Genomic DNA, 23,523 nt, shown 5'->3' on the forward strand with positions numbered 1-23,523 from the left:
AACATTTTTGACCTTAATGAAAATACTGAGTATAACCATAGACTATAAGAGATCATGGGCAATGAAATTTTAGGCACTAGAAATAACCAACTTTACAAACTTTATAAGCAATCATACCCAAAAGCCCCCATTTTCAGGAGACAACCTATAGATTTAGCATGGATAGGATATGGAGTTTAGGTGGTAGGCATTGTACTAGAATAGAGTTGTCACTGTTATTTATTCTTAACTTTTTCAGGATATTCCTAGATTGTTTTTCTATTAAGAGCAAGCATTTTCAGTGTGTAGAGATTGCCTTCAGGCCCTCTGCTTTTGCTGGGGTGGTGGTTTTAATGTTTTGAATGGGGAGTGATGTCTGGTACTCTTCCCACATTCTCCCAATTATCTATACATTATTCCATATCCTCTGTCACTGGAATGCTCTTGCCAGAGCTGTGGTTCTTCCAAAGCAGTATCCCATTCAGACGTGCAAATAGGAAAATTAAAAAAGGAGGGTTTTTTTAAATTATTATTTGAATGACATATGACCTGCTCAATGCTTGCATTTAAATTGGCCAGAATAATTCAGCTCTGGCTTTTAATTTCAGAAGGGTTAATCACCCTAACAAAGGACAATCAAACTTTAATCCTCGATAAAATTGCTACAGCTTCAATCACCTGCAGGACATTTATTATTTTCCTATTTCCATGTGAAAGAATGCATTGCTTTCATTATGCATCACTAATCTTCTAACTCTTAATATTAGCACATTTTACCAAAAATATTAATTCCTTTGAAACTCTGACAAGAGTTCATTTCTACACATCTCAGAAGATAATCCTGTTTGAAAGAATGGGTGCATCAGCTGTGAACCACTTTCCTAGCCCTTTTTAATCCTCTTAGACGTTCACTACTCCACCTGAGGTCTTACAATAGTAAATCTCAGTTACACAAAACATTATGGAAGTTTAGGTTAAAACAACATTATATTATTTTAGGAACTTAATCCTCTCTATTGTCTATGACTAGGCCATTCATTATTTCTTTCTGTCTATAATGTTTACCGCATACAAAAGTTATTGATTTGGCAAACATTAAGCAAATGTTAACCACATGTGAATAGCAGGAGAAAGACTTAAATTCATTAATTCATTCACTTGGTAAATATATATCGAGTGGCTACTATATAGAAGATACTAGGAAAGGAGCAAAGTCAAAGCGAAAATGAAACAGAATAGCATTCTCTGCTGAAAAGAGAATGTTGATACCTAGAATATAACAAAATAATGCCTTAAACCTCCACTTTCAGCTTTCCATGTTAACATCATGAAGTTTTAGTGAAGATTGGAAATGTGTTAAATTAATTTTAACCAAAATTTCAATGAACAGTTTTTTAAATTATCTGGACATTTAAGGGTTTTAAAATTCATAATCCCATAAAATCATGCATTTAAAAAAATTTGAGAATATGAAATTTGATTGTTAAATTTTAAAATGAATATATTCAGAACATCTAGTCTCCCATGGTAGGAACAAAGCCATGAGGAAATTTAAATGGGCTTATTAAAAGTATACATGCTGTGCATCAGTTCATTTCCAAAGCATCATCATTTCATGATGTTTAAAAACTGCTATTAACACAAAAGCAAATAGCAAAGGTAAAAAAAACAAATTACTGCTTTTTGGGTTTTGTTTTTTTTTGTCAAGATACACTGGCCTGGAATGACCAAGGAGGGAAAGTAGAAAACCTCTACATAAGCCCCTAATTCTATTGCAAATTGATTGCCTTGCTACTATAGCAGTGGTGTGACACAGCATAAATAGCCCAAAGTTTTCCTTCCGCTTATTTTTTGAGATGCCTTCCTCTTTGCACTCAGAGGGAAGCCCAGAGGTGTATACACAGAGGCACATGCCCTTCCTCATCAATATTCAAGTTCATTAATTAGCAATATGTAATGGCTATAACTTGGGAAACTCCCCATAACTTAAATAGTCTATCAAGCAAAACAAATCACAGTGAAAGGAAAATACGGGTATAACACTCAATGGCCAGACTGACACTGGGGAACAGCACAAAATTTCAAGAAATTCTGATCTTTCTCAATGTTGTAAGGTCAAGATTTCAACCTTCCTTGCCCCTACTTTGAGCATTTTTTGAAACTGAAATAGAATCTCTACATATTCTATAACGATGCATGCTTTTTTTTTCACTCCTGTAAGGAGGCTGACAGAATAGAATAAAGCAAAGCAATGGCTTTTGCATTGTTAAGCAAAATAAACCCAATGTTACACAATATAAATGTTCAATTGTTATTTGTCACTAAATAGTTATTGTAAAAATGGATAAAGATTAGTTAGACACAATAGGCAAAACACTGTTTTATATTCCGTTCTCAGTTTCAAAAGCCACTTCATTATATTCCAGATTTGGAAAAACCCAAAGATTTCATACAATATGCTGTAAAGGCATATGTATCTTCTTATGACTCATTTTGGTCATGAAACAAAAAAGAACCCACTGACCATCAAACAAAAATCTTAATAAGGAAGCCCAAGGTGTGGTATTATGAGAGAAACATACCTTTGGCTGAACAAGTTCACGACTGCTCGTCTTGCCTACACAGCTCTGCCATTCCACCCTGAGCAAAAGTCGACTCCTTGTCCCTTGTGATCTTTGTGACAATGCCATCATATCACTGGCAAATTTTTCGATTAAACTTTGCAGATGTAGTAGCAACTTTGTTAATTATGATATTAGCCAGCTGGCGGGCACAGTCAGTCAACCGCTGTAAGAAAGCCAGGCAGAGAGACATCTAATCATTGCAACCAGAGCAGATAAATTTTGTTCCTTTCTCATTCGTGTCACAGATTCCTTCCCTTCTGACCCTCTCCTCAGCCATCGACTGTCAAATTTAGATTCCGCGAGCTCCCAGCTTCCCTTTATCCCCGCCTCAGATCTGAAACTCCTGGTTATCAGGAAGACACGCATCACCAGCTGTCTCCAAGCAGGAAAGCAATCAGGTGAGCACTACTTATTATCTTGCATTGCTTTCCGAGGAATGACAAGATTGATTTGGGACCAAGAATGCATTCAGATCTCAGACATGTAGTTCCTAGGATTTTGACTTCAAACAGTAGGGTGTGTGCAAAGTTGCAGCGCGGGGAACTTCAAACCCAATGTTAAGGATGTAGAGTATTAGAAATTTAAGGAAAATTTTTAGTCTATCAGAGTTCCTTTTCCAGATGCTTTGTATTTCCTTTTCCACCTCTGTGCTACCTTGGAATGTCTGTGGGCAGACCATTACCTGGAGGGGTCAGCGTCATGGCTCACTAGCCTAAGTCAACCCATGGGAACGGTATTCTCACATTATGAAGTTGTCTCCACCTATCCCTTTTTCACCAAGAGTCCTCTATAAGTTCCAGTGGAACTTATCCTCACATAAAAGTTCATATTTATACATAATAATATGAGAAACTACTTTGGGCATCTCAGCTAATGATAACTTATATGACTTTAGGTTGACAGACTTTTTTATATCCTAATACAAATTTTCCCTTCAAAGAATCCATCTACTGAAATCATACAGAAGTCTGTATCTATCTATCTGCCGATTGATCGATAGGCAAACACACACAAACATATATATATATATATATATGAATTTACTGAAATTGAAATGTATATTAGGTACCATACATAATAACATTCCTATAAAATGATACAACAATATTTAAAAAAATGAAACAATTCAGTTGATCAGCAAAGGGCTTGAGCTACATGGTAAGTCATTAAACCGATATAATGTTTACTAAAAGATTATCCCCACTGAAATGTTTAAACATCAGTGAAGTAAAACATTTTCACTGTGGAGTTTAAACAGGAATAATATACGATATGATGATAGAGTTATATTCATCAAAACATTAATAGATCTTTCTGGGATGGAAGAATTTGGTGAAAAGTAAAAATTCAATTCTGAAGTGCATTTGACATTGAACTTCTACGTATCTGGCCCCTAGAGGGAAAAAAATGTTTACCTCTACCTGTGAAAGCTGCAGTTTTGGTGCACTGTGTTAATAAATCATGGTATGTGCTCTAAATTTGCGTTTTATATTCACATGAGGATTTTCCTGTAATGGAGAGTCCAAAGACCCTGCACTTGTTTTTTTTTTCCTTAGCCTAAAGGCAAATGTATTTAGATGCAGTGTAAGATACGTGCAATGAGGATAAGATGATTTAGGGATCCCCAAAACTACAAAGCAAGATACTTTCAACCTAGGAAGATAAAAGGGTTTCTTAAATCCTCCCAGAAGAGAGGTGGGAGTAGGAACTCTTAGAAATTATATATATATGTATGTATCTTTCCAAAAGTAAGATATTCTTTATCCTTCATGTCTTGGGCTGGTATTAAGAAATAAGTCAGATTCCATAAAAGCAGAAGAACAAAGAAACATTAGAGGACAAGATTATGTTGTGGCACAATATGGAGGCTATGCCTGTCACATTCACCATCATTGCCGTGGCGGCCACAGTGGAGCCTGGTACATAGTAGTTTCTCAAGAAATAAATGTTGATAAAGAATGAATACTTTTGTTGCACTCACCATCCTCCTCAAAGCCTAATTCACTTACTTTTTAAATTCAATAATGCAAAATATTATTTTTAGGCCTTCAGTAGATCACTGTATACTAATTATCATATATCCACTCAAAATTATATTTTTAAAGTGCAGAAAAACAGTTCATACCTAAAAAGAGTTTGAAATAGACACTTCTCTTATGATTCCTAAATGTTTCAATAATGCTCATTATTTGCTCTCAAGCAAATAATTTTAACTCAGAAAGTTAGAATGAGTCAAAAAGTTCTTCACTCTCTGACTAAAAAAGAGGACTTTTTCCTAGGAAACTCAAAGAGAATAAAATTAAGTACATGCACATAGTTTTTCATTGCAGTAGTGTCTATAAGAGGAAATGGAAAACAACGTCCCTAAGAGGGAAATTATTAAATAAATTATGGCAATTACTCATATGTAACGCTTTGTGATACTGAGGATGACTGATAAAACTAACTTCTTATGACTACAAGTGGGAGGAAAAAGCAGAATACACAATTGTACATATTCTGATTGCTGAGTATATTTAGACAAAGATGGGAAGAAATGCCAAAATAGGTAATGTGTTCTGTGGGATTACAAAGTATTTTCTTCTCTTATAAAAGCTTGCTTTAACACCATTATAATTGTTAATCTCAAGAAATGGGAATAAAAGTCCCCATCTGTAAAATGGGAACAATAATAAAACCTTCCTGATAAGGTTTTATTAAATCAAATAATGCAAATAAAATCTTTTGCATATTTCCTGGCCTGCAGTAAACATTCACATCTTACTATCTTTACTGTACCACCACATAAATAATCCTGACATGTTTATCATCATTTCCTTTCTTTTCTTTTTTGCATCTTTTATTTTTTTCTATGAAATATTACCAAAAAGTCACTGAATTAAGTGAGGCAATCTGAAGCTAGGAAAACTCAGTATTTTAAATGCATGAGACCAGGCACAGAAATACAGCCTTGATAGTGAAACTAATTTATAAAATAAAAATGATAATAACAATCAATAGATACATGTGACTCTAGTTACAAATTATACTTTGGGTAAGACTATTACACCTTTATTATTTTATAAGACCTATAAAGAGGTATTATAAAGAATCTTACAAAGATGGCTTCAATTTCGACTCCTCTCTTATGGCTTATGACATGCCCATAAAGAAACAGGACTTTTAGAAAAACTGATGCTGAAATAGGAGCTGACACCACTTTGAAGAATCTCAGGGCTCTCACTTTTGTGTTCCAAGGCAGGTAGGTACTTGCTGAGTTCTGCTTCCTGTGGGCACAAATTCGGACTCAGAGCAGAATCACCTAAGGCTGTTCTTTCTCGGGGCAGGCCAGTACCACACACCCATGAGTGGTTTATTATAGAAATGCAGAGGTGTGGAGTTTTGTAAAGATGGAAGCAGTCAGTGAGAATAAAGCAATTTAGCCTTGGAAATGCTGTCCATGGAGAACCACGGATAAGTGGATTCACAAGGACCACTCTGCTATAGACTGTCTTCCACCAGCTTTGCAACAGCCCTGCCTAACCCCTCTGATCACTTGAATATGTTGGATTAAATCTCATAATAGATTTATTTCATTTCTGCCTTTTGGTGTGCTGGATGTAAAATCAGATGCCTAAATTCCCTTCTCTGTTGTGCTGTGGCCTCAGAAGTCAGACATCCTGCTTCCATGCCATGCCCGGTTCCTCACTTACTAGCTCTGGGACTTTGGGCAAGTTATTAAACCTGTTAAGCCTGTGTTAAAAAATAACCCCACCTTGAAATACTATTGTGAAGATTAAGTAATACACGTCGGTTGCTAAGCACAGTAGGGTATTCAATAAATGCGCTGTCATTGCTGAAATAGCAATGGAATCACTGGTAAGCAGCATAGCTCAGCAGTGGGAGCAAGGGATCCAGAATGAAGCTTCTTGGGTGAATTGTGATTTTCTCACTTTTATAATTAATAACTTAAATAGATTCTGAATTAATAACAACAATAACACTAACTGTTTCATAGTTAGAAGAATTCAGTGACTACTACAGTGGACTTACCTATAGTAAATGTTTGCAAATATTATTATTGCTCTGCCTACTATGCTAATTGGCTATTTCTTCCCCATTGCTTAGCTAACGTAGAGTAAAAATAAATCAGGATGTGAATGTGAAGACCTGCAAACACATATATTAACATATGCTTGACAATATATAGGACAAGGATCCTCATCACAGTACTATTTGTAATAGCAAAAGACTAAGAATGATCTAAAAAGTCACCAAAGGTAATTGGTTAAATAAGGGATGGTATATCCATACTGTGAAATGCCATTCAAATGAATGAAGTACTGGTATGAAATTGTTTCTATGATACATTTTAAGGAAAATGAAGTGGTGCAGAATCATGTATATTATATGTTATTTTGTTTGGTAAGGATTTGTACATAATGTTTGGAGTCTGAGATAATCTCTCTGAAAAATACACAAGAAGTTGCTGACAAAAAGCTTCAATCGGGAAACTGGTGCTTGGGAGACAGGAATGGAAGAACTACTTTTCACAGTATATTCTTTGCTATCATATGAATTTTTGTTCTGTAAAACATTAACAAATATAACAGCTTTAAAAAATGCAATTATCACTGAGTGACTATGCAGTCCATCTCATTTCCGTTATAAAAAAACCTAGACACCTCCACTTCTCATATCAGTGGACATGACTCACCAGCTCAACTGATCCACAGGGCACACAGTGCTTTCTGAACTCCCAATAAATGCCAGATGTTGATATTCCTGTAGCATCTCCTTTCTCAAAAGATGTCTTCCTTATAAAGGATTTAATTCAACACATGAGAGAGAAATTGCATTCCTACATTCTGGACAATTCTAGAGTCATTTAAAGGAAGGAGTCCTCTTCATGTTTTACATGTACAAATACTTGTCCTCAGACAGGCAGTTCACGCTCAAGGCTTCTTTCCCTAGATGCCAGCAGTAGGTCCACAGCTAAGTGTTTCTCATGAAGGCACAAGATGCCCTGTTGAGCACATATCCCTAGTAGATGGTAAATTGTGAACTAATAACCTGAAAGTCTGATGTGGGCTTAAAACTTAAGACCGTGTTCTTTCAAACATGCAAATTTGAGAACTCATTGTTAATTACAGATGTTATCTAAAGAACTGTCATTTGATAGCTTCATAGGAAACTTTCCTGTGTCACATTTTCACCTTATTTGGAGAACAGTCTTTCCTACTTGTAAAAGGTACAATTACCAATCACAGAGGTTAGCCATCAGAATGCGTAGATTTACGTTGGGCTGATCTTTGGCAACCTGTGGTCTCTATGGCCTATCTGTAAAACAGCACTGACTCATAGAAAGATGACAGTTAAGTGGGTTAGCTGATGTACCAGACACAGTGGCCACCACTTGGGGGCATTAATAATGGCTGCTCTCATCAGCAACAGCTTCACTGTCATCACCATTAATTTCGAACACCATTAGGTGGTCAGTTGCAGTTCTAGGGAATGAAAAATTGCTGGTTCTTTCCACTTGCAAACTTTTTTTCCAGAGTAAATGTTATCCACGAAAGGAATACAGGTCCGTACAGCAACTGGTTAATATTTATCCTCTAGAGCAGCACTTCTCAGACTTTCATTAAGTAAGGAAATCACTTGGTGATCCTATTAAAATGCAGGTTTTCAGATTCAGAACTGAATCTGGGATGGAGCCTGGCATTCCACAGTTCTGACAGGCCCTGCAGTGACGCAGCAGCGACTACTGTTATGTACCAGCTTGGCCTTTCCAGAGGACGAGGATGACATGTCTGGTAATGAACACAATGAACAGTAATTCATATACTTAAGTATGCAACCAAATTCTAATTTTTTCTGCCTTCTCTCATGTTTACCTCTCTGAACAGCACTTAATTTCTCAGTCTTGAAATCAATTGCAAGTGTGCAATAAAAGTACAACTAGAATTTCTTCTCTACGTAACTCTGGTGGATACAAAGGAAGGGGAAAACATGATTATATCATTCATAATGGAAGGATCACAGAGATTTTTTTTATGTGAAAAGGTAAGGATTTTTAACTGCAAGATATTTTAAAAGAATCATACCTGTTATTCTCATCACAGCACAAGTATATTATCATAGTTTACATTCATTCTGTTTGACCCAACAAAAAAATAAGGTATTACAAAATCTTTTTTCTGTGATCTGTATGCTTCTCTTGTGTAACTCAATATTCATAACTGTTTCTAAAACAACTACTTAAAGCTAGAGGTTTAATCAGTAAGACTATTGTACCCTTGGTAAGCTGATATGGTCTGACTCTTAATTCTGGAAATATTTGCTTCTATTGCTATGAGCTAATTCCCTTGATTTGCTTGTGAATAACTGGTGAGAAAAAAAACAATAGAATTTCAGTATGGTAAAATAACACTCTAAATTCTAAAACCCAGCTTTCAGGTGAAAGCTTATTAGAAGTTATATTGTCTATCTCAGTTTTGTTTTTGTTTTGTTTTGTTTTTTAGGCTTAAAAAAAAAACTGAGATCCATGTTAAGAAAATATTTACAACACAACCAAGTATCAAATACACAAAGTGTTTTCGAAAAAACAATGTGTCCATGAAATACTTACTTTTACTAAATGCAATGCACTGTGACAATTCTATTCTTTCTCTTACTTAAAAAAAAAAAGTCCTGGTTATGATCTACTAAGTTGATTTCATGACCCACAAATGGGTCATTCAAACTTCCAAGTTTGAAACTAATGCAGCGGTGAGTAACTTCCGATACTGGTTCCTTGGAAGTTTAGGGGTGTAAGAGATGTTCAAGAATTGAGGCCACATCGTGAGGGTCAGGGACCAAAAGGCATGGTCAGAGAGCCTGTACAAGGGCATTTCAGCAGCAGTTAATAGTTAGAAACCGTATCTCCTCCAATATACTGAACATAAATGTTTCCTCCCCTTCCATCTATGGAGGATAATTGAAGAAAATGACCTTTCACATTTAGGTACAGTAATGGAGTTCAAGTGAATTATTTTATTGTTATTAGGAAGTAATAAGCAAGTTAAGAATGAACATGGGTCAGATTTGATGAACACAAGGAAATGTGTAGGTAGAATTTTAGTACCTTTTAAATAAGTTCTGACATAATAAGCTGTTGAGCTGGCAGTTACATCAGGGAACCAAATGGACATTTCTTGAATGGAAACTGGAACTTTTTAAGTACTTGTAAATCACAGAGAAGCCTGGAAATAAGATTTTGGTTTGCGTTTTGATCCATTTCATAGAGGAAAGGCCAAATTGTACCTTTCAGAAATTCATAAAGCATCAAATCATTATAGACCAAGAGTGTAGGCCTTTTAGTTTCAATGTTATACAAAAAGTGAGGTGTGTGAAATAAGAAACTTAAGTAAATTAAGTCAGTGAACCTAAATGGAGTATATTGAGTCCACATAACTTTGCTTGCCTGGTTGCTAGATCTTTTTTTTTCCAGTTGAAATATCAATAAACAAACAGAAAGCATATCGCAGTTGGTAGCAAGATAGACAAATTAATTAGGGGGAGTACGCCACCTTTAGTGGCTCTCAGAGTTCTTCTGCGTGAAGAAGGGTTGGGTAACCTTTCCTGTTTCCTCCTGCACAGTTATTCTCAGATTCCATATGGCAAGTACAGAAATAGTGAAGAAAATCTCTCTAGTTCAGAGTTGGGTATCATGCGGGGGCTTGAGAGATTAGATACTTTGAGTGGAGGAAAGTTAGCTGACTATTTTTAAAACAGCAATATTTTAGAGTTATGATTAGAGATCAAATTCCTTTATATTTTATCTCTAAATGCTTCTAAGGAGAGTGTTTATTCTGACAATTCACTAATAGTTATTAGGGCATATGTATGTTGGGATAAAGATACACTTAATAGACAGAAGGTCATATCACAATATTCCTCCTCTGAAAAAGACCTTTTCAAAGCTCTCTCAAGGCCCTCTCATTCTTACATCAGTTTTTTGCTCAGCTGAAGTTATTCTGGCAGCTTTCACATTACATTATGATCACAAGCTCATAGGATACTTAAAGGTAAATGAGGATCCATAAGGAATTAAAAATAAAAAGAATTAATACAAGTCTTCAAAATACCAGAATAGAGTATCTGATGAAAACGTGATATATTCTGGTTCAGTTAATCAGAACTTTATAGGCTTTAATATGGGTAAGCGAGCAATCCAGGCTGTTCACCCGACATCCCTCCACTTTCTTCTCACACAAGAAAACATACACATTTCATTTTAAAGATTTTTTTAAAAAGAGGTCATGATAACTTAACATTCCATAACCTAGAAAGATTTCCCCATATGGATTAGTTCTGATTTTAACTGCTTTTCTCTACAATTCAGGCTTCCTTCCTCCCACCAAGAATATTGCCCAGCAAGATCTTTATAGTTCTATGGTAGATTTTTCTAAGTAGCCTTTTGCTCTGATATGGTCTTTAATAAGATACAATTTACTAAATTGCAAAGATCGATTGTCCTTGTTTTCTATGCAAACCTGATCCAAGAAAGTACATACACACTCATACATACATACTTAAATACTTTCAAGTCTGGTGATCCCTTACAGAGTATCATAATTAAACTGCTTTTTGGGGATTTATTTTCAAGAAAGTGTACTGTAACCCTTCCCCCAAAAATAGTCCAGATGAAAAAAGGAGTTTGTAACTGAGTTTTAAATGGCAATTTTTATGTTTATTGTTTGTATAATTATCCATTTATTTTAAGAGCCCAACTAGAATGGGCATTTGGAAGACTATGCATTAAGGGGAAAGATGAAACAGATGCAATACACAGTTAAGATCAAAGAGCCCCATCAATTCATTCGGAGAGTCAAAATCCAGCTGGGCCTCTGAGCCCTGTCTGCATAATAAGAAAGGTTGACTGAAACATAAGGATTAAACAGATGAGCTGTCTCCTGTGGAGGCGTGGGAGGGAAGCCCCACCGAGACACTTGTAAAGACACTTTGCAGGCACACACCTGCTCCTAGACAGTCAAACCTACAGGAGACAAGCCTGCCCAAAGACATTTCACTAATGCACTAAACTGCTGGTTTAAAAGCACAAAGAATGTATGTCCCATGGACGTCTTTTATTTGTTAAGATGTTTTCAGTCCAGGAAAATGACAAATTAATAAAACACCTCCATTTTTCCAAAATGACTTTACCTTTTCAAAATAGGAAAAAAAAAAAAAAAGATTCAACAAACTCCCCTATGTCATGAAACAGTTATTAAGGAGATGTCTACCTCACGATCAAAATCTTTTTTTTTTTCCAATGAACAGTGCTTTTCTTGGACAATTTTGAATAACATTAGTAAATGTATGCTAGTTCCATTTACCATTTTCAGGAAGTTACCATTTTCAGTAGCACGAAGTATATCCCAAATTTATGAACCTTATGCCAGGTTATATTCATAGCTTGCTAAATTATATTTTGGCTCCCTATATATCAAGAATAAGACACAGGAATCAAATACATGTAAGGTGCTGTTGCTGTGACAAATATTACATTTATTCTAATAACCTCACTATCATGATATGTTGTAGCTACTGGTATGAAATTATTCTGAACATGGAAACAATTTACTTTTAAGGAGACTAAGCAAGCTGGGCCATTAGCAACATACAAGTGCTGGGAAAAAAATTGTATGGATTTACAAAACTAGATTTCAAATAAAATTGAAAAATTTAACCTTTGTATAGATTAACTTTCTCAAGCATGTAGGTGATTTAAATCTACAATCAATAAACTCAAATACATGGCAAGTATTGGCTTTTGCTTTATTCACCAAAATAAGCAATCCAATTTGAAGTGAGAGAAATAGAGTCTCTCAGGAGTAGAACTTGTTGCAAAATGTCAAGAAGTGGCTCCGTGGTGCTGAAGTGAAGACTTTGATTTGCTCCCTGGTCATCTAATTACATTATCACCCACCCACCCAACCAACCCACACACTTTTACAGAGCTGATTGTGGAAGTACCATAAAGGATACAGAGAAGAATTACACATCGACCCATAAGTAACAATACGAAGCCCTTGGTGTCAAGTTGACGTGGACAACTGATCTAGAAATGGACCACAGTGAGGTGAGGAAACAGAAGTCTTCATTTAAGAAGAGAGATTTGACTTCGGACATGAAGGATAAGGTAAGAAACAGAAGTGAAGAGGAGAGAATTGGTTTTTCAAGGAGAAAGTACAGAGACAGAAGAACCTAAAATCCAATTTGAGACACAGCACGTCATTCCATTTGGCTAGAAGTCAGGGAAACATATTCATGAGATTAAAAAGGAAAGAAAGGTATTATGAGGAATCTTTACTAGTACATAAACTGTTCCCCCCCAAGTCTTTCTCAAAATGTAGTCTGGAGAATCGCCTGGCATTCCTACTGACAACTCGGATGATCCAAACCACTCCAGACATTGTGAATTGGAATCTTTGGGGATGAAAACTGAGAAACTGGATTTTTTAACAAATCCACAATTATGATATTATTTTAATCTCTTCAAAGGCAACAGGGAACCTTTAAAGTATTTTGGGACAAGGGCACAGAAAGAAGGACTTTGGGAAGAGACAAGAAGAAACTCCAGGCAAGGAGTCCAAAGCAGAGTTTCTTATTTTACACCCCATACCTGGGTGTATGGTGATAATAAGCAACTTAGCCTCGAATAAACATCAATCTTACTTTTCTCTCAAACGCAGAAGCCCTTAATCCAAAATCTTATCAGAATTTCCTATACATCAATATTCCACTATGTTTTGAAAAAGGACTTTGAAGTTCAAGTTTTGTCTTAAAAAAAACCCACCTTTTTAAAGTATACTATTCTACTTCTGATAACTCTACTCTAAAAACCTGTTTTCAGAAGGTCTCACTTCTGACTCTTCTGATAAATAAACATTAGTCTGGTTAATCCTTAGAGAACTTGGAAAATCATCTATAAATACTGTTATATCATATTGGGCAAAATTAAGAAAATAAATAATATTCAGTGTTGGTGAAGGTACTGGGAAAAGAGTATCGCATAATATCTCTTTATGAGAGTTTAAATTGATACACCACTTCAAGGGGCAATTGGTGATGTAAAACAAAATTTTAAATGCCCAGGTGCTTTAACAAAAAACAAAGTGCTTCTAAAACTCTAGCTAAGCAAACTAACTACAGAAATGCAAAAGGAGAGTGTGAACTTGAATGCACACACACACATACATAGATGCTCATATAATCATCAATTCACAGAAAAAAAAGGTGGGGAAAATATGCAAGATCATCAGTAAGGGAATAATTACATCAAGTAACAAATACAGAAAACTAAGAATTTATGTTCATAAAATCTAAAAATCTATGTGTTATTGTAGAATTATGTTCAGGATAATTCTAAAACAAAATTGTAGAAAAATATGTATAGAATAATCAAATTTTTAATGAAGAAAGCAATGTGTGCTCATATATGTATTTATGTATATGTTTCTTGCTTTGTTTACAGAAAAAACTCACCTAATAGTGGTAAGATTGAAAAATAGAACAAGTAAAGCATAGGTCTTTCACTCTTTCATTTGCACATGTCTGTATCACATATTTTTTTTAACAATGAGCAAAAACTCTTCTGTAACTTAAAAAAAACCAAAATTTTAACCTTGAAGAGTCTTAAAAATTTATATAATATTTGAAAAATCTATTAAATGCTTGCCAAATACTTTAACTTCTGAAAATAGTGTCACTTTTGAAGTTGGTGTGGAGGGAAAATTGACTTCCTCTCATTTTGATTAATTAATTTGCAATATTTAAAGGAATTCAGCCTTTAAAAATCATAGATGTACATATTGATTTCTACTTTACAAAACCTTTTCCATTTTAATTAATCTATCAATATTGCATCTGATGGAGGAAATATTATATTTATATCCTTAAACATCAGAGTCTGTAATACATACACAAATATTAAAGTTTATAGGCTAAATTATATAATTATGTTACTTGATCACTCACTAACACCTTTCATAAGCCTACCTTTACTCATTTTCTATTTTAATACTACTAGATAGTTGGCTCCCTAAAATAACGTAAAATATATGAGGATACTGAATAGAAACACTTTACATTTAGATTTAATACCAATTTGTTTTCAAAATAACATCCAACAGATATTATTTAATTCACTAATTTTGTACTAAGAGATGCTTTTTTCTACACTGATGTAGCAATTTAAAAAATTAACAGAAAAACAATTTATATAATTTTTCAAAGTCAAAACATTTCTTTTAACTCAAACATTATAGAAAAAACTTAACTTCATCATGAAATTTTCTATAGTTAAGTAGATTTATATAGTTCCTAGGTTTCATTTTTCAATTTTTCAGCAACTGGTTTTAAGTTCTACCTTCACTCCAACCTTAAGCAGTATGAAAAGTAAAATATAAAATAGTTACAGTGTAAATTAAATCAGTTTCATACATTCAATTGCACCAATGGAACACAAGTATCCTTGGCTGGCTGTATATAGTGCAGTAAAAGAACAGCTTTACTAAGCCTATTCAGATAGGAAATAGTAAGGAGAAAACTATTTCTGCAGAGGTCCATAGAGTTTGATGGCAATTAGCAAGTCCCACAGCTGTTGTGTTTTATTTCAATTACTTTTAAAGTCATGTTTACAAACTGCAAGAGTACATAAGCAAACACTAAATTCTTGAGCAAAAGTGTTTTTACCATAAATGTAGACTTACCCTATAGCCATGTAAGAATTGCAAAATTAGAGGTAAAAATGGTAAAGTTCCATGGCACATGATTATTAGTTTAACAGTACCTGCTGTGATTATATTGATTTCTTTCCGCTATCAGGAAAACTTGCTCATTCATTTAACAAATAGTGCTGAGCTCTTCCTATGTGCTGGATACTATGGTTGATACAATGCTAGGTGATGGGGATAGAAATGAACAAACGGACAGGTCCTTAAACAGAGAAAAGTTGGCTATTATCTTTCCTAGCAATGCTTTCCAGGTCTGCCATAGCTTATTTCAACACTTTAAAATACTTTACTCTTTAGTTCTTATTTCTATTCTGTCTTAAAACATAGTATGTATCCTTTACATGCAATAAGCTTATGACATGTGTGCATGTTTTATTGTTTGTTTTTTAAATGCCTTTTAGGATATAAAGAAGTTACTGGGCAGCAAAACATATTAACATTCCTTCTAGGTTAGGCCTCACTATAAAAAGCTTAAAATGAAAAGGAACCTGGTTCAATTTTAAATTAAGATTTCATAAATCATATCAGAAACACAGACTGCCCCCCCTAGATTTCTTAATATTTCAAACTTAGTTGACATGGAGCATGATTTACTTTTGGCCTGACTTAATTGAAAAATGTCTTTCAATATAAACACTATCATGCAACATGCCCAGGTGTGCTAGGGATTAATGTTGTAGCTTTAGGTTTGAAAACAATTACTACTAACTTTTTAAAAGGTATTCCACAAAACCAGCACCTCCAAAGTATTGAATTGTTTTAGTTCTTTGCAGTGATTGTGTGGTTGCAGAACTTTCAATTTTTTCCTCAAAATATTTCTACTTCATCAGCAACAGATGAATTCATTAACTTCATTATTAATTCAAATGATTTTTTCATTTTTGTAAGCCCCAAGGTTGTCTCACTAAGATCAGGTCTCTGTGTTCTATAAAATGTAATCAATCTCTATTACTGTCATGAAAATGGTATTTGTCACTTTGCTGAGGAAAAAAAATCAATATATCTTTCAAGGCTGAATAGGCATTTAATGCAATGAATTGAAGACTGTTGGAGAAATTTAGCTTGCCTGGAGTTTAGGACAAGATGATCGAAATCCAGAAAATTCACAGAAGGTTGGTCAATGAAATATATAGATACGTCTTAGAAATTAATATTTGGGTATTAAAACAACCTGTCATCTCCAATCCTGACAAGAAAATGGATTTAGACAGGCAATCTCCAAAGGGTCACCATTTTAAAAAACAAAAGTGAAATCCACATGCCAAGAAAACATTTCTTGAACATGGCTGATAGATAAGAAGGACTTCATTCTCTCTTACTGTAAAATTTACCAGGTAGAGAGAGATTTTTAGAGTTGCAAAATTGTAAGAAACTTTATCGGTCAGAAACCTATAGAGAGATTGTCATTGGAAGTATTGCACCTCTGAACTTTTTTGGGCTACAAATTATTGCAGTGGTTAACAAGAGAGGAAAATGGTATTATGGAGATGCAGAATACAAAGCCCATCTTGCTCATCCCCATTCAGAATCATATCAGATCAGATCAATATCAGAGAGGCCCCTTGACCCTGTTCTTCCAGCTTTGGATAAGTTACCCTCAGCAAAGCAGAAACTTGCCTCTGGTCAACCTCTTGTCTATATAATAACTCTTCTAAATAGAAAATTCTCCATCCTGAGCTGAAATCTACTTAAAACAAAACAAAACAAAACTGCCACTCTTTGTTTCTAGTCCTTTATTTGGAGCCATGTGAAGTCAGTCTGTTATGTTCCCCTTGAATCAGCCCCTAAGTGCTTGAAGTCAGCTATCACTTCCTCTGGCCCTTTGCTTTTCTGGATATAACCTATCTAGTTCCCTCACCCATTTCTTCTTAGCAGACTATTTGCTATGCATATGGTTTCAGAAAAAAATTCTGGGATCGTTTCCCAAGACACTCCAATTTATCAACATTCCTTTTAATTTGGATCATCAAAAATAAACTTAAGAAAACACGTGTGTTCAATAAGCATAAAATCCATTAATGTCCTGATTTACTGTAGTTGGAAACTGCAAATAAAAATTAATTCCCTCTTTCTTTCTCTCTCATAACAGCTTCACTGGATGTGTTTAGGATTGAATTTATGATCAATTAGGACAGAAGTTCTGTGAAGCAGGAATTCTTGTCTGTTCTGTTTTCTGCTCCTTCTGCAGCACTGAGCACACAGTATGCACTCAATAAATATTTGATAAATGAATATAGGAATAAGGCAGTCATATAAAGCTGCTAAATCTTTGCTTATTTGCACTGTTGACAAACTGGACCCCTTCCATTCTACACTCATGAAACTGATTTTTCAAAATTTAAATACAGGGCCTTGTATATGCTGAATAATGCATTAGTTTACAGTAAGTGTTTGCAATTGCTAAAACTATGTTCAAATGCATATTCAAGAAAAAGGGTAACTGTAAAATTATGGTTCTGGTTAGCCTATGGGACTTAATGGATTCCACTTTCAATCTTGCTGTAATTAGTTATTTCATTTACTCCTCAAATGACACCTATCATTTCCCACATGAGATAACAGGAACAGAGCAAGAACAATAGCTTGCCCTGGGTCACACCAGAAATACATTCCCGGGTCAGGATTCAAATTCAGGTACTACAGGGTCTGAATAAATCTATATGTTTTTCACTATTACATGGCCCTCCTTTTCGGAAAATCACAAGATACTGTGAAAGAGGAAATAAAGACACAGAGTTTCTAAAGAGAGACACTCTGGAATAATTTGTATCTCCTTGATAAAGAGGAGAACAAATATGATTTTCTAAAGAGTTTATTATAAGTTCCCAGTAGAACACATTCCCCTTAAGATATTTTCCCTTCTCTGCTCTCATCTCAAACAATTTGGTATCAAACTACTAAAAGAAATTTCAACTTTGAAATTTATGTCAAATTTTGAATCTTCATTCTTATGACTGGAGAAGTTGGTGAGGTAGAAAACAATAAAAATGCTTAGGACAGGACAAACAAGATTCTGAGCACGGCCTCCATGCGAATAAAATTTTGCACGATGACATTTCAATTCAACTTCAAGTAATGCATGAAAAAACAATTCAGTGCATCTACTTGCTTGGTGAGAGTCAGCCAAACTAGACTAGTGATAAATTGGAATGTTAAACATTTTGACCATTTGGGTGGGTTTCTCATAGACTGGACATCCATGACAAATGTTTGTATCACCTCCCAGGTTTCCTGAAGAAACTTCCTATGTGATAATGAAAGATTTGACCAATGAATTCAAACAACTGCTAATTTAAAATATTCCCCTCAAACAGGCTAAACAATATTCTACTGAGACAAAATGGATTATCACCTGTTTGAATAATGGTATTATGACCATATAACATGTGAAACTTTTTAATACCTTGAAAATTCCGTTTTTGTATTAAATAAAAGCACATGGATGGCTCATCTTCATTTGCAACAAATCTACAGGTGCTCAATTCATTTTATGACTTGTTCAGTTACTAAGTAAGAGCCTCATAGAAATTACTTACTAAATGGCAACAATGAAAACAAAAGATCTATTTTCTCTAGGGGCTTAAAACTGCCCCTCTCTGGTTTTCAAAAATAGGATTTTTTAATGCCTCCATCTATTGTTGGCACTCTCAGAAAATGCTTCTCATAGAAATTTAACTGTAAATTTCACCAAAATTACGAAGTTGCTTCTTTGGTCACCAAAAAAATCAAGTTAGTTAGTTAAATGTATTTCTTCACATCTAACATGGCAGATCACTGCATGTTAATAGATACTTTGACTAAGTCTTCTATAAATATGTTTCCTCCATTATAAATCTCAGAGTGTAAATGTGTTTATGTTAACTTATTTATTCTATAATTAGCTTACTCAACAAAACTTTATTGACCACCCACTATGTGCCAAACACTATGCCACATTATGGGGATTTGTAGAACTAAGACACAATTGTTTTTCTTCAGGTAGGTATAGTCCAGTGGATAAGACATACACATGAACATAGAATTTCCTCACAGTAGGGTAAAAACAGCATTACAGAGAACGATTTAAGTTTACAGATATCACCGATATCTAGAAAAGTGACTACCACTCAATACACATTTGTTGACTGAATGAACAATTGAGTGAATCACAGCTGCACTAGAAACAGAGGAGAGGCACCTACATCAGGCCATGGCACTTGTGCTGGGACAGGAGTAGTGAATAAGGAGGAGATGTTCGGTTTTACTTACATGTGCTTCCAGAATATTCTGACCTTGTTCTGTATGGGGGGAGGGAGAAAGGAGGGAGAAAGGGCAAAGGAGTGAGAGAAGGCATCACCATCTTAATTGTCCATCTAGGGGGATTTTATTTCAAGGAGATAAAATAAAGGGCAGTTAAATAATAAATATAATACATGGCAGGCTGGCAGCCTGAACCTTGGAGGAAAAGTACAGTTATTTTTAGGCTGATTACAAGTGAAGCTCTAAGATACAAAGTGACATTATTTGGATTTAAGTGGTTGAGAGCAGAACCAGGCCCTCAAGTTCAGTGGATGGTCCCTTATGTCACATCCCAGAGGACGTATTAATGAAAAAGCTTTTTATATTGGAAGGAAGACTTCCACAAATTTCTGTGACAGTAAATTAAAGGTTTGACTTAAGATGCCAACAGAATAGGGGAACTTTAGTATCAGCTGTATGCTTACAATGAAGTCTTTATAAATAAATTTATAATTATCCCTTCTCAAAGGCCGATCTTTATTATTCCTTACAAACTAGAATGCAAGTGAGAATTCAAGCAATTACAAAGAAACAGTTGTTAAGACCAAGTAATGATGGTCTCTTAGTTAAAATCTTATTCAAAGAATAAACTTTCTGAGAACTCATTTTACTACAAAAATCAAGAATATTAAGCCAATGAGTCTCAGTTTCCTCCACTAATGCCACCTTGTACCATGAATCTAGTAAAGAGGAAGAGCTGATTCCTGTCTAAATATCTGTCTTCCTTTAAAGCTGACTTAAAACAAATTAAATCTTTCTGGCTTAATGTCCAAAATCATATTATAAAATAAAAGCGATGTTACAAGTCTTGATTATTTAGTGTCTGCCATCCTACATCACTACATTACAAATTTTGTCCTACTGTCCTTCTGTCATACACCAGAATCAGTTTCTCACTCTGGAAAATTTAATTAATAGATCTTCTATTCCTGCTCCAAAGCTATCCAGTGATGCTGGAAACATGGCACTGGGCAGAGTGATGACATTACAAAAGGATGACTTCAGAAACTCCTCCAGTTTCACCTACTTGTATCCCTGTCTTGGTCCTCAAGGCAGCTGTCACTACTCTTTAGTGTCTTCTCTTGTCATCTCTCTTGTCATCTCTTCTCTTGTCATCTAGGTAGTCGGTTGTCATCTCTCAACTGACTACCTAGCTTCCTACTTCCTAAAGAATAAGATTCCAGAGGTAGAAATCTCTTTGTTTTACTAGTTGACAATTATCCTTAGCTTCTTTCTGCCTCTCCTAGAACAGAATGGTCCACATTTTTCTTTCCAAGGTCTCCCTTCCAGGTGAATCGTGTCCTCTTCCACCTCCAGAAGGGGTGCTCTCCATTGGGTAATCCGTTTCTCTTCCATTGCTCTTTTGTTACAAACATCCCCCCTTACAGATGTGCTCCAACTCTCTTGCTTTCTCAAAAGCCTTCCTGTGATCCTACCGCAGCTTGTAGCTACTGTTCCATTCCCCTCCTTTCCTTCAACATCAAATGTGTAGAAAATGTAGGCCGTCTGCTATCATTGACTCTTAACCTTCTCAAGTCATATTTATTATTCCATTCATTATAATATGGCTCACATTCTCACTAATTTTGCCTTTCTTAAATGACTGTAAACTTCCTTATTCCAACCAAAGGCTGATACTCTTTCACGCTGCTTGGCAGTTTAGAGCAATCTGGCACTCACAGAACTCCCTTCTGCTCAAAGCCCTTTTCTGCCTTGGTTTCCACCATGTCGCTCTTCGCTGAGCCTCCCTCTGCATCTCCCCTCTGACAGACTCATCCATTCTATTTGTCCTTTACTCGTGAGCCAGTTGGCCAAGTCTTCATCTGTGGTATTCTTCCATGCTTTCACTCATTCCCCTAGAACAGGGGTGAAGAGGAAAGGTGTTCCCCTGTGACATAAACACTACCTCCTCTATTCAGCACTCACCTGCTCAGAAAGTTCAAAGAAGAATGAAACAGTCACCACTCTTCTGAGTTCCACCCCCACATTACAAATCTGTAGAGATCTCTATAGGATTTCTTTCAAGCATTTAAAACTTAATATTTATGTCCCTGCCCATCCCCAGTAAATTATCCTACTTCCAGCACTGACAATAATGGCTTTCATCCATTACAGATAATGTTTTCATCCACGACAGTTTTCTAAAGCAGAACATTCGGTGCCACCCTTAATTCTTCCCTCCCTCTGTCCCATCACATTCAAGTGGCCCCCTAACATTAATCAAGACTAACTCAGGAATCTGGCCTCTTTTCTTCATTCTCATTACTATGTCTAAAATCAGCTCCTTATTAATTGGGAAGCTAGGAAATCATAAAACTTCCTCATCTTCCCCTTCTTGTTTCTCCTCATAGCGAGTATGTATATTTTTGCAATGGTTGGCAGAGTTAGCCACCTTAAAAGCAATAATAATAACAAAGCATTTCAAATCACAAGCCTGTTTAAAAAATAAAAATGCAGTCATATTTCTTGGTTGGCTATTGTCTACAAGGTTAGAAATTCAGATTCCTTTCCTTTGCACTCAAAACTCATCACCATCTGGCCTCATCACATCTTTCTGATTCATTGTTTACCTCCCTTCCTTCACATGCACACATACTCAAAGCTTCACTATATTGGATTTCCTACCATAACTGGGGGGTGGGGAGGGATGTGCCTTTGTAGGTGTTATTTTCTCTGCCTAGAATGATCTCCCCCAGTGTTTTCACCTGTATCCTTTAATAATCAGCTTGAATGTCATTTTTTCAGATGAAACCTTTCCCTGTTACCACATAAAGTCACTGAAACCAACAAAATCCTTCCTAATTCCTTGTGTGACAATTTATCCATTTTCTTGTCACCCGAACTTGACAGTGAAATCCTTTAAGACAGAAAATTTATCTCACTCATTTCTGTATCTCCAGAGCCTAGCACAGTCCCTGGGGTATAGGAAGTAGTCAATAAATATCAAATCGATAAATATTTTTGACACATACATGTTCTACATTAATCATTGAAAATTAATGATGAGGATTCAGATAGGGAAAGAAAATTACCATTATATTAATGTGTCTATCATGTTAAACACAAAGACTACTTTTACAAATTGGGTAAATAGGTCATAAAGGATGTAGATTTTTAAGCCACTTGATAAAGCTATTTTGTGGGGTAAATCTGGACACTTAATAAGATAGGTTGATAATTAATATATTCTTGTCAATTATTATAATAAAATCTTACATGGTCAGGTTATCTATCAGTCTATCTATCTGATTTGTATACTAAGAATATTATATACCATTAAAAATGCTTACAATAGCTATAATGGCTACTTCTATTAAAACACATGGTTTTTCAATAACAAAATAACTTTATAAATAGAGAGAGAAGTCAATAAATATTTTAAATGGCTCACACCATTACATATTAAATTTACTGTGTATTTATCTTTTTGCCAATGTATAAGAAAATAAACTGCTTTTCAGGTACCTAGATCTGCCTCTATTTTCTTTCCATCCTATTCCAAAATTTACAAATTGAAATTATGAATTTTTTTTTCCTGGAGAATTGTATAAGTAGAAGTTTTCTTGAATTTACTTTAATTGCTCTCATGGCAGTGAAACTAAAACTTAAATCCAGCTCTGAAAATTTTCTTTGGATTATATTGAAAACCCTGGAATAATAAAAATAAAAGTGACCTTAGTAAACCGGAAGCCACCCCATTATCAATATGTAACAGCAACTACGTATGTTTTGTTAGTTAATGGGTGAGAAAAATGACAGTAAGACATAGCATTGTTACTACATGTATTTATAGTTTTCATGAAAGAAACTATTTGCAATTCACACTGAGAAGCTTAGAGTATCATTACTGCAGAAGACAAGTGTTACTCTCAATTAGATTT

This window comes from Manis pentadactyla, chromosome 10, assembly GCF_030020395.1.
Source record: "Manis pentadactyla isolate mManPen7 chromosome 10, mManPen7.hap1, whole genome shotgun sequence".
In the NCBI taxonomy this organism is placed as follows: Eukaryota; Metazoa; Chordata; class Mammalia; order Pholidota; family Manidae; genus Manis; species Manis pentadactyla.